General features: G+C 40.1%; 1 protein-coding gene across 7 annotated transcripts in view; it reads right to left on the reverse strand.

Annotated features, from left to right (window-relative positions):
* The window catches only part of TFPI (tissue factor pathway inhibitor), a 41,065-nt gene extending 31,204 nt beyond the window's left edge, over positions 1-9,861 (reverse strand). For 2 of the 7 annotated variants that reach the window (XM_033065343.2, XM_033065351.1), the window contains exon 1: positions 9,681-9,858. The gene's annotated coding sequence lies outside the window, so the exon portion shown is untranslated. Of the gene's footprint in view, positions 1-2,468; positions 2,563-9,680 lie in introns of those variants that run through there. The other 5 variants (XM_033065350.2, XM_033065347.2, XM_033065348.1 and 2 more) reach the window with 5 other exon arrangements.
* Between the last annotated feature and the right edge of the window lie 260 nt (positions 9,862-10,121).

The following is a 10,121-nucleotide window of genomic DNA, read 5'->3' on the forward strand; positions in this document are numbered from 1 at the left end:
TCAGAAAACAGCCCAAACAAACAACACTAGTAACTACTGGAATTGAACAGATTTTAAACACTTCGCTCCAAAATTGAGATATGACAGTCATGTAAACCTCAACGCTACTAAGTTCTACTGATATTCTTCTTTTAAATTTAAAAATTTCTTTTCTTCTTCCTATACACTCTGAGTTCTTCTGGAAGACATTCTCAGAATGAACTGAGCGCACATCATCAAAATCACAACAGTAAAAAAAGCACTTAAAGTAGATATCACATTATTTTACAATGCAAGGTACTGTCAGAATTACCTTTATAAGTAAATATTAAGGCAACCTTACAGAATGTGACAGACTGTGCAATAGTCTTTTTCCAGAGGAGATTCCTTTTTTCCAGAAATAATCTTAATCCCACTGATATATCAGTGGGAATAGTCCGTGTTCTGTGCTCTAAAAGTAATCCAAGATGCACAGAATCAGAATAGCATAAAGGATATCAGTGCCCCTGTGCTGGAGAATATCTGGGTACCAGGGTCTGCTTCTGTTTATGTACTTGGAAAGACTCTTTGAGAAACAAATAGTCCTTGCAGGTAGAACTCAAACTGAGTGATTCTTTCTCTGTGGCCCTGGACATGTTCTGAGAGTCTGCTAGGATGCTCCTTGTTTTACATCCTTGCATTGTTTCCAAGATCACTTTTCCTCCAATTTCTTAAAATTTCCTCTTCCCAGAAAATCTGCCTTCTATTTGGATGCTGTCCCTCACTTCCCTTCAAATCTAAAATAGACACTAAAGAGTCCAATTTTTGCCACTGGGTTTTCAAAACTACTCTCTGATGAGATTAGGGACAGATAAACTCAATGCCATTAAATTTCTATCTGTCCTGAGTCCGAAACACAAAACTCCGATTCTGCATTTAGAATATTATTGCATGAATAACAATTAAGTTTTCAAGAGCAATATGAATAAATGTGGGCACTGCACTAAAAGGCTAAATGCACTTTAAACATCAAGTAGCTACACCAGAGAGCTGAAATGCTTTAAAACTCAAAATTACAAACTACGCAATGCACAACGTGAGGACAAACATGCAGATTACTGAATGGCAATTTAAAGGCCACTTGGTGACTCTCTGGCATAAAAGTCATAAAATTTTCAACTAAATGGATTAATCAAGCAATTGGCCACATGGCTGCTTTTTAATGAACCATTTCACATGGGGCATTATTTGATGGGAGTAAAGGCCAGAGCAGGATGTTTTAATCATCTTTACCTCCTCCTCAGCATTGTTCTGTGTACACTACACACAAAGTAAACTTGATTATAATTCTCAAATTCAGCTTAAAGAATAATTCAGAGAAACCTGCTGTGGATACAGACATTTACTGCCTGTACAGACAGTAATAAATGTCTCCTAGTGAAATTAAATAATGGGCAGAAGGTTCCAAAGGGCAAAGGCTGACAGCTTTGCCCAAGTAGGTGCCTAGCAATTCCTCCTGCACGCCCTTGCTGTCCCTATCTGCACTGACAGCTGCACTTCCTGTCCCTGTGCCTGTCCATAAGACACTCAGGAAGGAAGGTTTATATCTTTACATGTTTCCCATGAAACTCTCACAGTTAATTCCTGGAGCACTGAGTCAGACTGACCATCCACACACTCTCCCCCTAAACCAAATTGCTATTTTTCTCCCTACTCCTAATTTCCCATTGTTATGGGCCTTCTCATGTAAATTGACAATTTTTTAACATATTAGTCTGTTCTAGCAATATTTAAAAATACAGGCTAGTATCACTTTTTTATTTTTAAACAAATTGCTAAAACTGAAGTTTAGCTCATTTAGTCTAGGTAAAATATTACAAAATATTCTGTTTTTTTGGGGCACAGCGTGCATTTGTTACACTGATGACTAGACACCTCATTCACTACCCTCATTAAGGGTTTCTTGCAAATTCTAAATATACTGTGAGCGAAATTGGCTTATGTCCTATCAGCTTAATTTGATTCTCCTAAAATCTTCCTGTACTTCTCAAAATATGAATTGCTCCAGATGTTAGTTGCCTCAGAGCGATTTGAAACAGCCTGGCAGACCACTCTGCTTGAATCAAGCCTCTTTTGGATCTACTGCAGTGGAGAAATTGCTCCAAAAAGCAAAAGCTTTTCTTCAAACTCAACCTATTGATCAGAATTAACTTATTCAGCTTTAGGACAGCTTCCTTGCCAAGAACTGTCTTGGAGTTTAAAATTCCTCGGACTGAGATTATGGCAATGAAATATTAGTTGTATTAATCATACAAGTATATTCATTGTCGTGCTGTTTCAAATGTGCAGAGGAGAAGAAGTCTCCCTTTTTGCAGCACTCTTTGCTGGACTTTGAATCTAAACATCTGACTACTGCCTCTACAGAAAAGCCACCAGCTGATACTGCTGTCGGCAGCTAAAGGAAAAAAAGAGTTACTCAGTTAAAACCCAGCGTGTTTCAAAGTACTCACCAAACTCCTAGCAACAGCTCTTGAAGAAAGAGGGAATTCCTGAATCAGGGCTGAATATGATCCTCCCCTACCGATTCGTGTAAAGGGGAGTGGTGTAGAGCTACAAAGGCAGGGCTGGGAGCTGGTGTGGCCACAGCGGAGCGCAGCCCGGGATCGCTGCTGGTCAGGCGTTTGGTGACACCCGGGCTCGCTCCGGTGCCAGGCCGGGATCTCACAGGGATCTCACAGGGATCCCGCACGGGGCAGTGCTTCCTGGCCGCGGTCACATCTGCCTGCAGCTCGGGTCACTGCTGGCCAAGCAGCACGAGCTGCAATGGAATGCAGCTCCAAAGGGTGACAGTGCATTGTACCCGCAGGCTCTCATGCGGCTCCTGAGGATGCTGTGCTCCTCACGGATTTAAGAGATGCGGTGTGATGGGCTGCTGGGTTTTGTCTTTTTAAACGGGGGCACGCTGCTCACCCGGCTGTCTGGAGCTGTTCTGCCTGCAGCTACAGCATCCCGTCTATTTAAACATCACACACAGCAGTGTGTGCTACAACTCGAGTTCAGGGTCATTGAGAGTACTATGGCTGATGACAGGGGGACCTTGTAACTCGTCTCCAGAATCACAGGGTGGGAATTCCCAGGTAAAGGATTAAACAGTAAGAGACAGAAATACCAGCTGAAGTACAATAACTTACACAGTCAATAGCTGTAACTCATTGTAATTATTTCTAGGCAAAGACAAACAAGCAGTTAAATCACTTTAATTGAAGGTTGCAGTCAGCTGTTCATCACCATCCTGAAACAGACTGCCAGTTTGTCCTGGTCACTTAATGGATTAACTATCTCTAACAAACACAAGGGCTCCTGGCAGCTCCTTAGATCTCCTGGTTGTAAAAATGTCTGTAATACTTTCAGAACAATGTCAGCAGTCAGCTGAGACTACTTACTATTAACTGGGTCGATAATCAAATGGAGTAACTCCCGAAATAAAGGGACAGCTCAAATGCTGGGGGCGAGGTTCTACTGTGCAGTTACTAATTACCAGCTCTGGTAAAGCAAGAGGCAAGCCAGCTGCAGAGGTCAGTGAAAAGGAAATGGTCAGTCTGTCATTTTTGTCACACCACAGCAGATGAAAAACATTGTGTTAAGAATCAGTATCTATCAGTGCTAGCCATAAATCTGAAGGTCACCAGAAAGACAGTCCAAAGCTGATGCACTAAAATTACACCATGACTTAAAGAAATATCTGTACATTTACAATACAAATAAAACTCACTAGATTTCAAAAAATGTACATGCTTCTCCACTTTGACAATGCACTTTTATGGATGAACAATAATCTGTATGGATAGTTTCAAACCTGTTTTGCTCTATAAAGAACTTTACAAAGAAGTTGTTTTGGTTTTAGTTGTGCTGGATGCTGAATGGTCTGAAATTGCAAGTCCATACAAATTTATTTCAAATCTAGGGACTAGGCCTGGCCATAATTTCAAGCGGATTTTTTTGCTGTTTTTATGAGATTCTTTTAAAATGAACATATACAAAAAAAAAGAACTTTCATAGTTTGTGTCAATGTGTCAACATCAGTCTTTTTCTCACAAGATCTTACTAAAGTAGCTCAAAGGAATTCTGAAAAATATAGTCCACATAAACATAAAAAAATAAAAAGGAAAAACTACAGTTTAAAACACATTTGACATTGTCAAAAAAGGGGAGAAAAAACAAAGAAAAGGACTTTAAAGAACATAAAAGAGAATAAAACCCTTATTTTGATTAAAAGTTAGGCTAAGAAATCTTTGGTAAATAATAAAACAGAATGAGAGCAAAAATACCACCATGTACTCAAGGAACGCATACTCAAAAGAAAAGTTCCAAGAAAACATTCATTTTCAGATATGCAGTTTTGCTTTCTATTCTGTTGATGCTTCTCCAGCTCCCACATGCAGTCCTCCTAATTTAGTTGCTGGGAATTAATTTACTTGCCCTCCTAATTTAGTTTGCATTGTAACTACAACATAAAAGGCTTCAGTTAGAACTAGAATCAGACTTTGAAGATGGAAACAAAACTGATTTGAGCCTTTAGTGTGATCAGAGAATTCCATTCAGCTATAACAGGCCTAGACAATCACACTTATCTCTGGCCTGCCCTGAACCCTCCTTGTCTTGTCTGTCCACAGTGGAAAACATGAGGAGGTATCAATTAGCAAATACATACAATAGAGAACAGCTAGAGTAAACTAAAACAGAGATGCCATGAAGAAAGTTGTTTGTACATACTTGCCATGCTCAGTACTTGGCTCTGAAAGGACCAAAGCTGAGATGATGAGAGAATTAGTGCATGGAAGGTCTATATAAGAAGTCAGTATCATTACAAACCTAATGAGCAAACAGACACTGCTTGAAAAGGCACACTGTCAGTACCCTCTGGCCACACAAAAAAACCCTTTGCTCCATATTGTCAGCTGTGAGCTCTCACCATGAAGCTGCTTCAGGTGACAGCCTTGCTTTTTTCTAAGAGCCAAAACAGGAGACAGTGTGCAATCTCAGGATACCCCGTGGCCAGGAGCTCTGTCTTTACTACCAGTCTGCAGAAGGTAGGCAAGGATAACAACACTAATGGTAAAAGTCTTTGCATGTGCAAAATGCTTACAACACACAGGTTAAAAACACCTGACTCTGCCTTGAGACACAGCAGTGGCTTCAGGCCAGGTATTGCACCCTTCTCTCTTCTGTATCACTACACAGCTCACATTTCTACCAGAGTGTGGCAAGCTGCTTTTGCACTGACATCGTTAGTGCTAGCAGGACATCAGGAAATGGAAGGTGAGAGCTAATAACTATCCTGAAAGCTTCAGAGGATTGGGGCAGGGTCACTAGGGCATTGTCTGTCACCAGTTTGGGGTGGTGCTCATACTGACTGAAAAGGATGGAAGGAACGACAGTGAACTACAGATTCAGATTTTCCTAATCTCCAAGTTTTTATTTGTACATAGTGCAGGGTATATATACTTCACCGTAGCCCTAAGTATATGCTGTTCATATAAAATGATGCATAAATATCCAATGCTGTAATTGTTCTACTGTACTAGAATAGAGATAAAGCAATATAAAATTATAAGTTTTATTCGTGCATATATAAGAAAATTAATATGTTAAGCCCTATTTCCGGATCAATATTCACTATGTCACACAGTGACAATTTTCACAGGGAAAAGACAAAGGCTTGCATAAGCTGTTGCTCACACGTGCCTCTCGGAGAGGGTGTGACACTGCTGGAGCTTTAAAAACAGAGTCTGTGGTGCCTTGTTGCCCTCTAGCGATGCCACTTGATTTTTCCACTACTTAGACTGAATCATAACTTAGCAGTTCCTGGTGCTTGGACGAGATGGGAAAGCAGAGGTATTTCTGAATCCTCATAAGGAGTAAGGAACCCGCGATCAAGCCAGCAGGAAAACCAGCACCAGCACAGCTGGCTGAGCCCAGGGAGCTTAGAGGGAGAGCTAAGATGTGGCAGTCACTATCACCTTAGAGAATGGAGCACACAGCAAACACTGACAGAGGGAACACAGACTCCACCTTCTCACTATCAGCAGCATTTCTGTGCTCAAGTGTGAGATTCTCTGAACATTAGCTGATTAGGTTTTATCCAGGTACGGTCATATACATGTCCATGACACACAAAACCCTAACGAGGCTCTTAAAGAAGAGCATAGCTAAATTTCCTTTTAGTATGAGTTTGAAAATGGCTCTATTACTGATTTATACTTGTTCCATTATTTTTATTGTGGTCTCGGCCATATTTAATATTTCAATTCCAATTAAAAACATGTGAATGGAAGTGAAAGAGAAAGATCTTCCTTAGTGAAAGCATGATCAGAATCCAGCAGCTGTCACTTGAAAAGCTCTCTCTGATGCACTCCTCTGTTCCCTTTGAGCATTTCTTTCCTGTAACTTTCTGATCTCATTTAAAAACTATGGCTGTCTCAAGGGTTTTCTAAAGACTGAAACTGAAATGAACACAGAAGGTGACTATTTTTTTCTGAAAGCAGAACACTGAGATAATAAAATGAGGCAACTCCAAAAATCCAGGCTGTGTTTCTGTCCTCACTCCAAAGCAGTAATAACTAAGTAACATATTAAGGCAATGTATTACTAATGGAAATGTAGGAACATCTTTAAAAGGGAGAGTCGTCTTTACTTAACACCCAGCTGATTTTTGCTGGGGTTTTGTCTTGAGGTTTTGTGCTTTGAAAGTCAAATCTTGAACAGCGCTATCAAGGGTAAGTTGGGTAAGTGGACTATCCTAACGTGCTTTTTCCTTCAGGGGTGAAAAGAGGAAAGGAATTGAGTGGTAGATGAGAGGAAAGTGATTATCAGATCAATTTCTTTCTAGCTGAAAATCTTCCCAAGTTGAACTACCCAGCCTGTTTGAGTAGCAGTAAGGAGTATATTCAGCATCTGCCTGATTTCCAAGCCCAGTCGTCTTATGGTTCTCTTGAAATTAAACTGCTTTGCCCAGCAGAAGTACAAAGGTTCTGCAGTCAGCTGAGGCTGCTGTTCTTTTTCCTGAACAAAGCAGAGCTTTTAAAATTTTCCCTCATTCAAGTCCAGGACTTAAAAAAAAAAACCAAAACAAAACAACCCAAAAACAAAAACCCCCAAAGGCTCCCCTTTTATTAGGCAGAACATTTTGTCATTTATCCTACAGAAACCCAATATTAGCATACCACCAGAATATAACATTCCCTGAGTTGATAACAGATGAAGCAGGGAATAATTACCCAGCATATCTAATAATCTAAACATTAAAATGACAGGGAGAAGCAGTGCAACCCTAAGGATTTTTCTTTTCCTGTATCACAATCAAACTACTGCCTCTTGCCAAAGGACAGATGTGACAAACTTCTGCCTTGCTTGTTTCCATCTGGGCAGTTGTCTCCCTTTTAATTATTTTAATTCATTTTTCTGGGCATTTCTTTTTTGTTCGTGACTTTACATAAGTAATTTTTTATAACTCATCAGTTTCTTAAGAGTAAAACATGGACAGCTTGGAGCATCCTAAAAAATTAGTTCCCATTACTACCTATTGAAAAAGCCCAGAGATAAGCTAATTCAGTAGTACAATTACAGGAATCAGAGTAGAGGACATATGTGACATTTGGAATAACGTAGAGATTTCAAGACTCATACCCAATAAAAGCAAAATTGGATAACTAAGGAAGTAGAAGGGTCAGGTCAGAATCAAATGCCACTCATTTTTAGAGCCAGTAGCTTTATGAAGTGCAAATGTCATTAAAAAACTCACAAGTCCTTCAACCAAAACAGAAAAATGGACATCTTATGTAAAAGGACAGCAAGCATTTTGTCACCTTCTCTACAAAAGGCAGGCTTATTTCTTTCTGGTCTTTTTTTTTCATTAATTTGAAAAATTGAAGGAACTTTCCACCACACACATCTGAGGTAGATCATATCTGCAGCCAAATAGAGTACAAGTATTACCTACTGAATTCTGTTTTGGTAAATAATAAAAAGGGGGTGTGTGTAGGCTCATTGAGCAAATTACCTTACCGAACAAAGCACTTGTTTTAAAAGAATATATTCCTTCCTACTTCTGAAACAGTTATGGAATAATTTAATAGATCATTTTTCATGATTAGCTATTTATCATGGTGTTCATTCTCCCACAGCATATCTAATTATCCTCTTAACAATTCCAGTGTTGCACTACAGATCTTGGTAAACAAATGTTCCTTTAGTGCTCATTCCAACAGCAGACAGCCTTAGTCACTGGATGTCACTGTTGCAGCACTGAGAACCCTGGTGTTTTATGTGGAAACAGCCAGCAACTACACTTGTGTTTTATTCCTTCTTGATTATTATTATTATTGATTTACATTCCTGCTCAGGCTGCAGTCAGTGTGAGTTTTATAAGTTAAATATTTAGAAGTACTCAGCCCTGAGCGTAATATCTACTTTCAGGGGAAAATATTTCATTAAACTTTAAAAACTCTTTCCTTTCTAATTTAAAAGTATGCCCTTTTTTATTTCCACTGCTCTGATAAGAGATTTCTGAGTATCTTTTTATGTATGCACAGTATACATATTTCTGCCATTACATATGTACACACAGACATATACACACCATGCCAGAATAATGTAATTTATGAATAGGTATGCACATATTAGATCAACATAATATTTCTTTAATAATTCTAAAATAACTTCTGGTAGGTGTAAGTAAGCTGTAAATTTAAATGATGACTTCTGCAATATCTAAAACACCTACCCCTTGCTTTAACAAAACTGAGACAAGGCTGAGTACTGCGAGAAACACAACTTGCTATGTTCAGAATGTTGAAAATTGACTAATTTAAGCATGCATGTAAGTTGCTTGCGCTGAGATTTCTTACATAGGTTTTTTTCAGCCCTCTCCAAAATGTGTTCTAGCAGCACCAAAATCTCCAATTAGCAGTACACTCTGGCAGTATTATTTAGCTGTTTCCAACTCTTGGTTAAATGAAACAAATTGAAATTAAATGGAGCATGCTTTTAGACAGAAAACACAAAACAAGCAGAAATTCCCGTTCATTGGGCTTTCTACTGATATCTCAGCTGTGAGCACTCCTGTAATCTCTTTATCTTGGCACAGGATGCATAGAAGTGCAAGTTATTTTCTTTTCAGAGAATTTGGGAGGCACTAGTTAGTGTTGCTCCTCCAGACTGTACCCAGGCCACCTTGTGTGTCATTTTGGGTTTTTCAATATGCCAGCTTCTCCCAGGCTGAGCCTTCCTCTGTGGCATGGTGGTGACTAAATCAGCTACAGGAGATGCACAAGCCATGCCATAAGGGACAACAGCAGGAGTCCCACAGTACGCTTTCAGGAAAGTATTTTAAGGGTATGAGGAAAGGAAGGAGGTGGCAACTGAGGACACCAACGTGTGCTGCCAGTTCTGGGGAGCCTGAGCAGCCTGTGAGAGGCGTTTCCTGGCACACAGAGCTGCCACAGGGTCCGACCTGCTCCCCCCAGCCCCACTGTGGGTACCCTCACACAGGAGCACTCCCAGCATCCCTGCCCCGCTTGTCACTTCTGCTCCATCACCTCCTGCTCCTCACATCTACACCAGACACAGGAAGGCACCCCAGGCACACACATACAGAGGAAACCTGTTTTCCAATCTGCTAAAACCCAAAATAAAGCGTTACCAACACCAACTGTGATAAAGACCTGCACTTCCTGGGGCTGGCTGCTTCCTCCCCAGCTCACTGACTTGCAGTCTTCCAGGCGTGCATTTGGAGAGGAAAAGGCTTCTCTAGGAATCGCAGAGACAGCAAAAGCCGTTTGGGAAACGCCACCTAAACTTTGCTTCTTATCAGTTGCTATCCAGTATCTAAGACAGCATCTCCAGGCAAAACAAACATTTCAAGTGTGTTCAAAAAAAGTCATTAGACAGCCAAACCCAGCCAGTTGTTCCTGTGACAGTAACTCAGTGTTTACAATTCCTAGAACAATTCCCTCTGCCCTTCACCAAGTTCCTGCCCTCCAAGAAACTGGAAACAATTTGTGTTTCACAGATGACAGAGCACTAATCCAGCTTCACCAAAGCTTATATTGCCTAGCAGTGAGAAAAAGATTTTTATTCTTTTAGTATTTAATACTACTTTTCTG

Source organism: Catharus ustulatus, chromosome 7 (assembly GCF_009819885.2).
Source record: "Catharus ustulatus isolate bCatUst1 chromosome 7, bCatUst1.pri.v2, whole genome shotgun sequence".
In the NCBI taxonomy this organism is placed as follows: domain Eukaryota; kingdom Metazoa; phylum Chordata; class Aves; order Passeriformes; family Turdidae; genus Catharus; species Catharus ustulatus.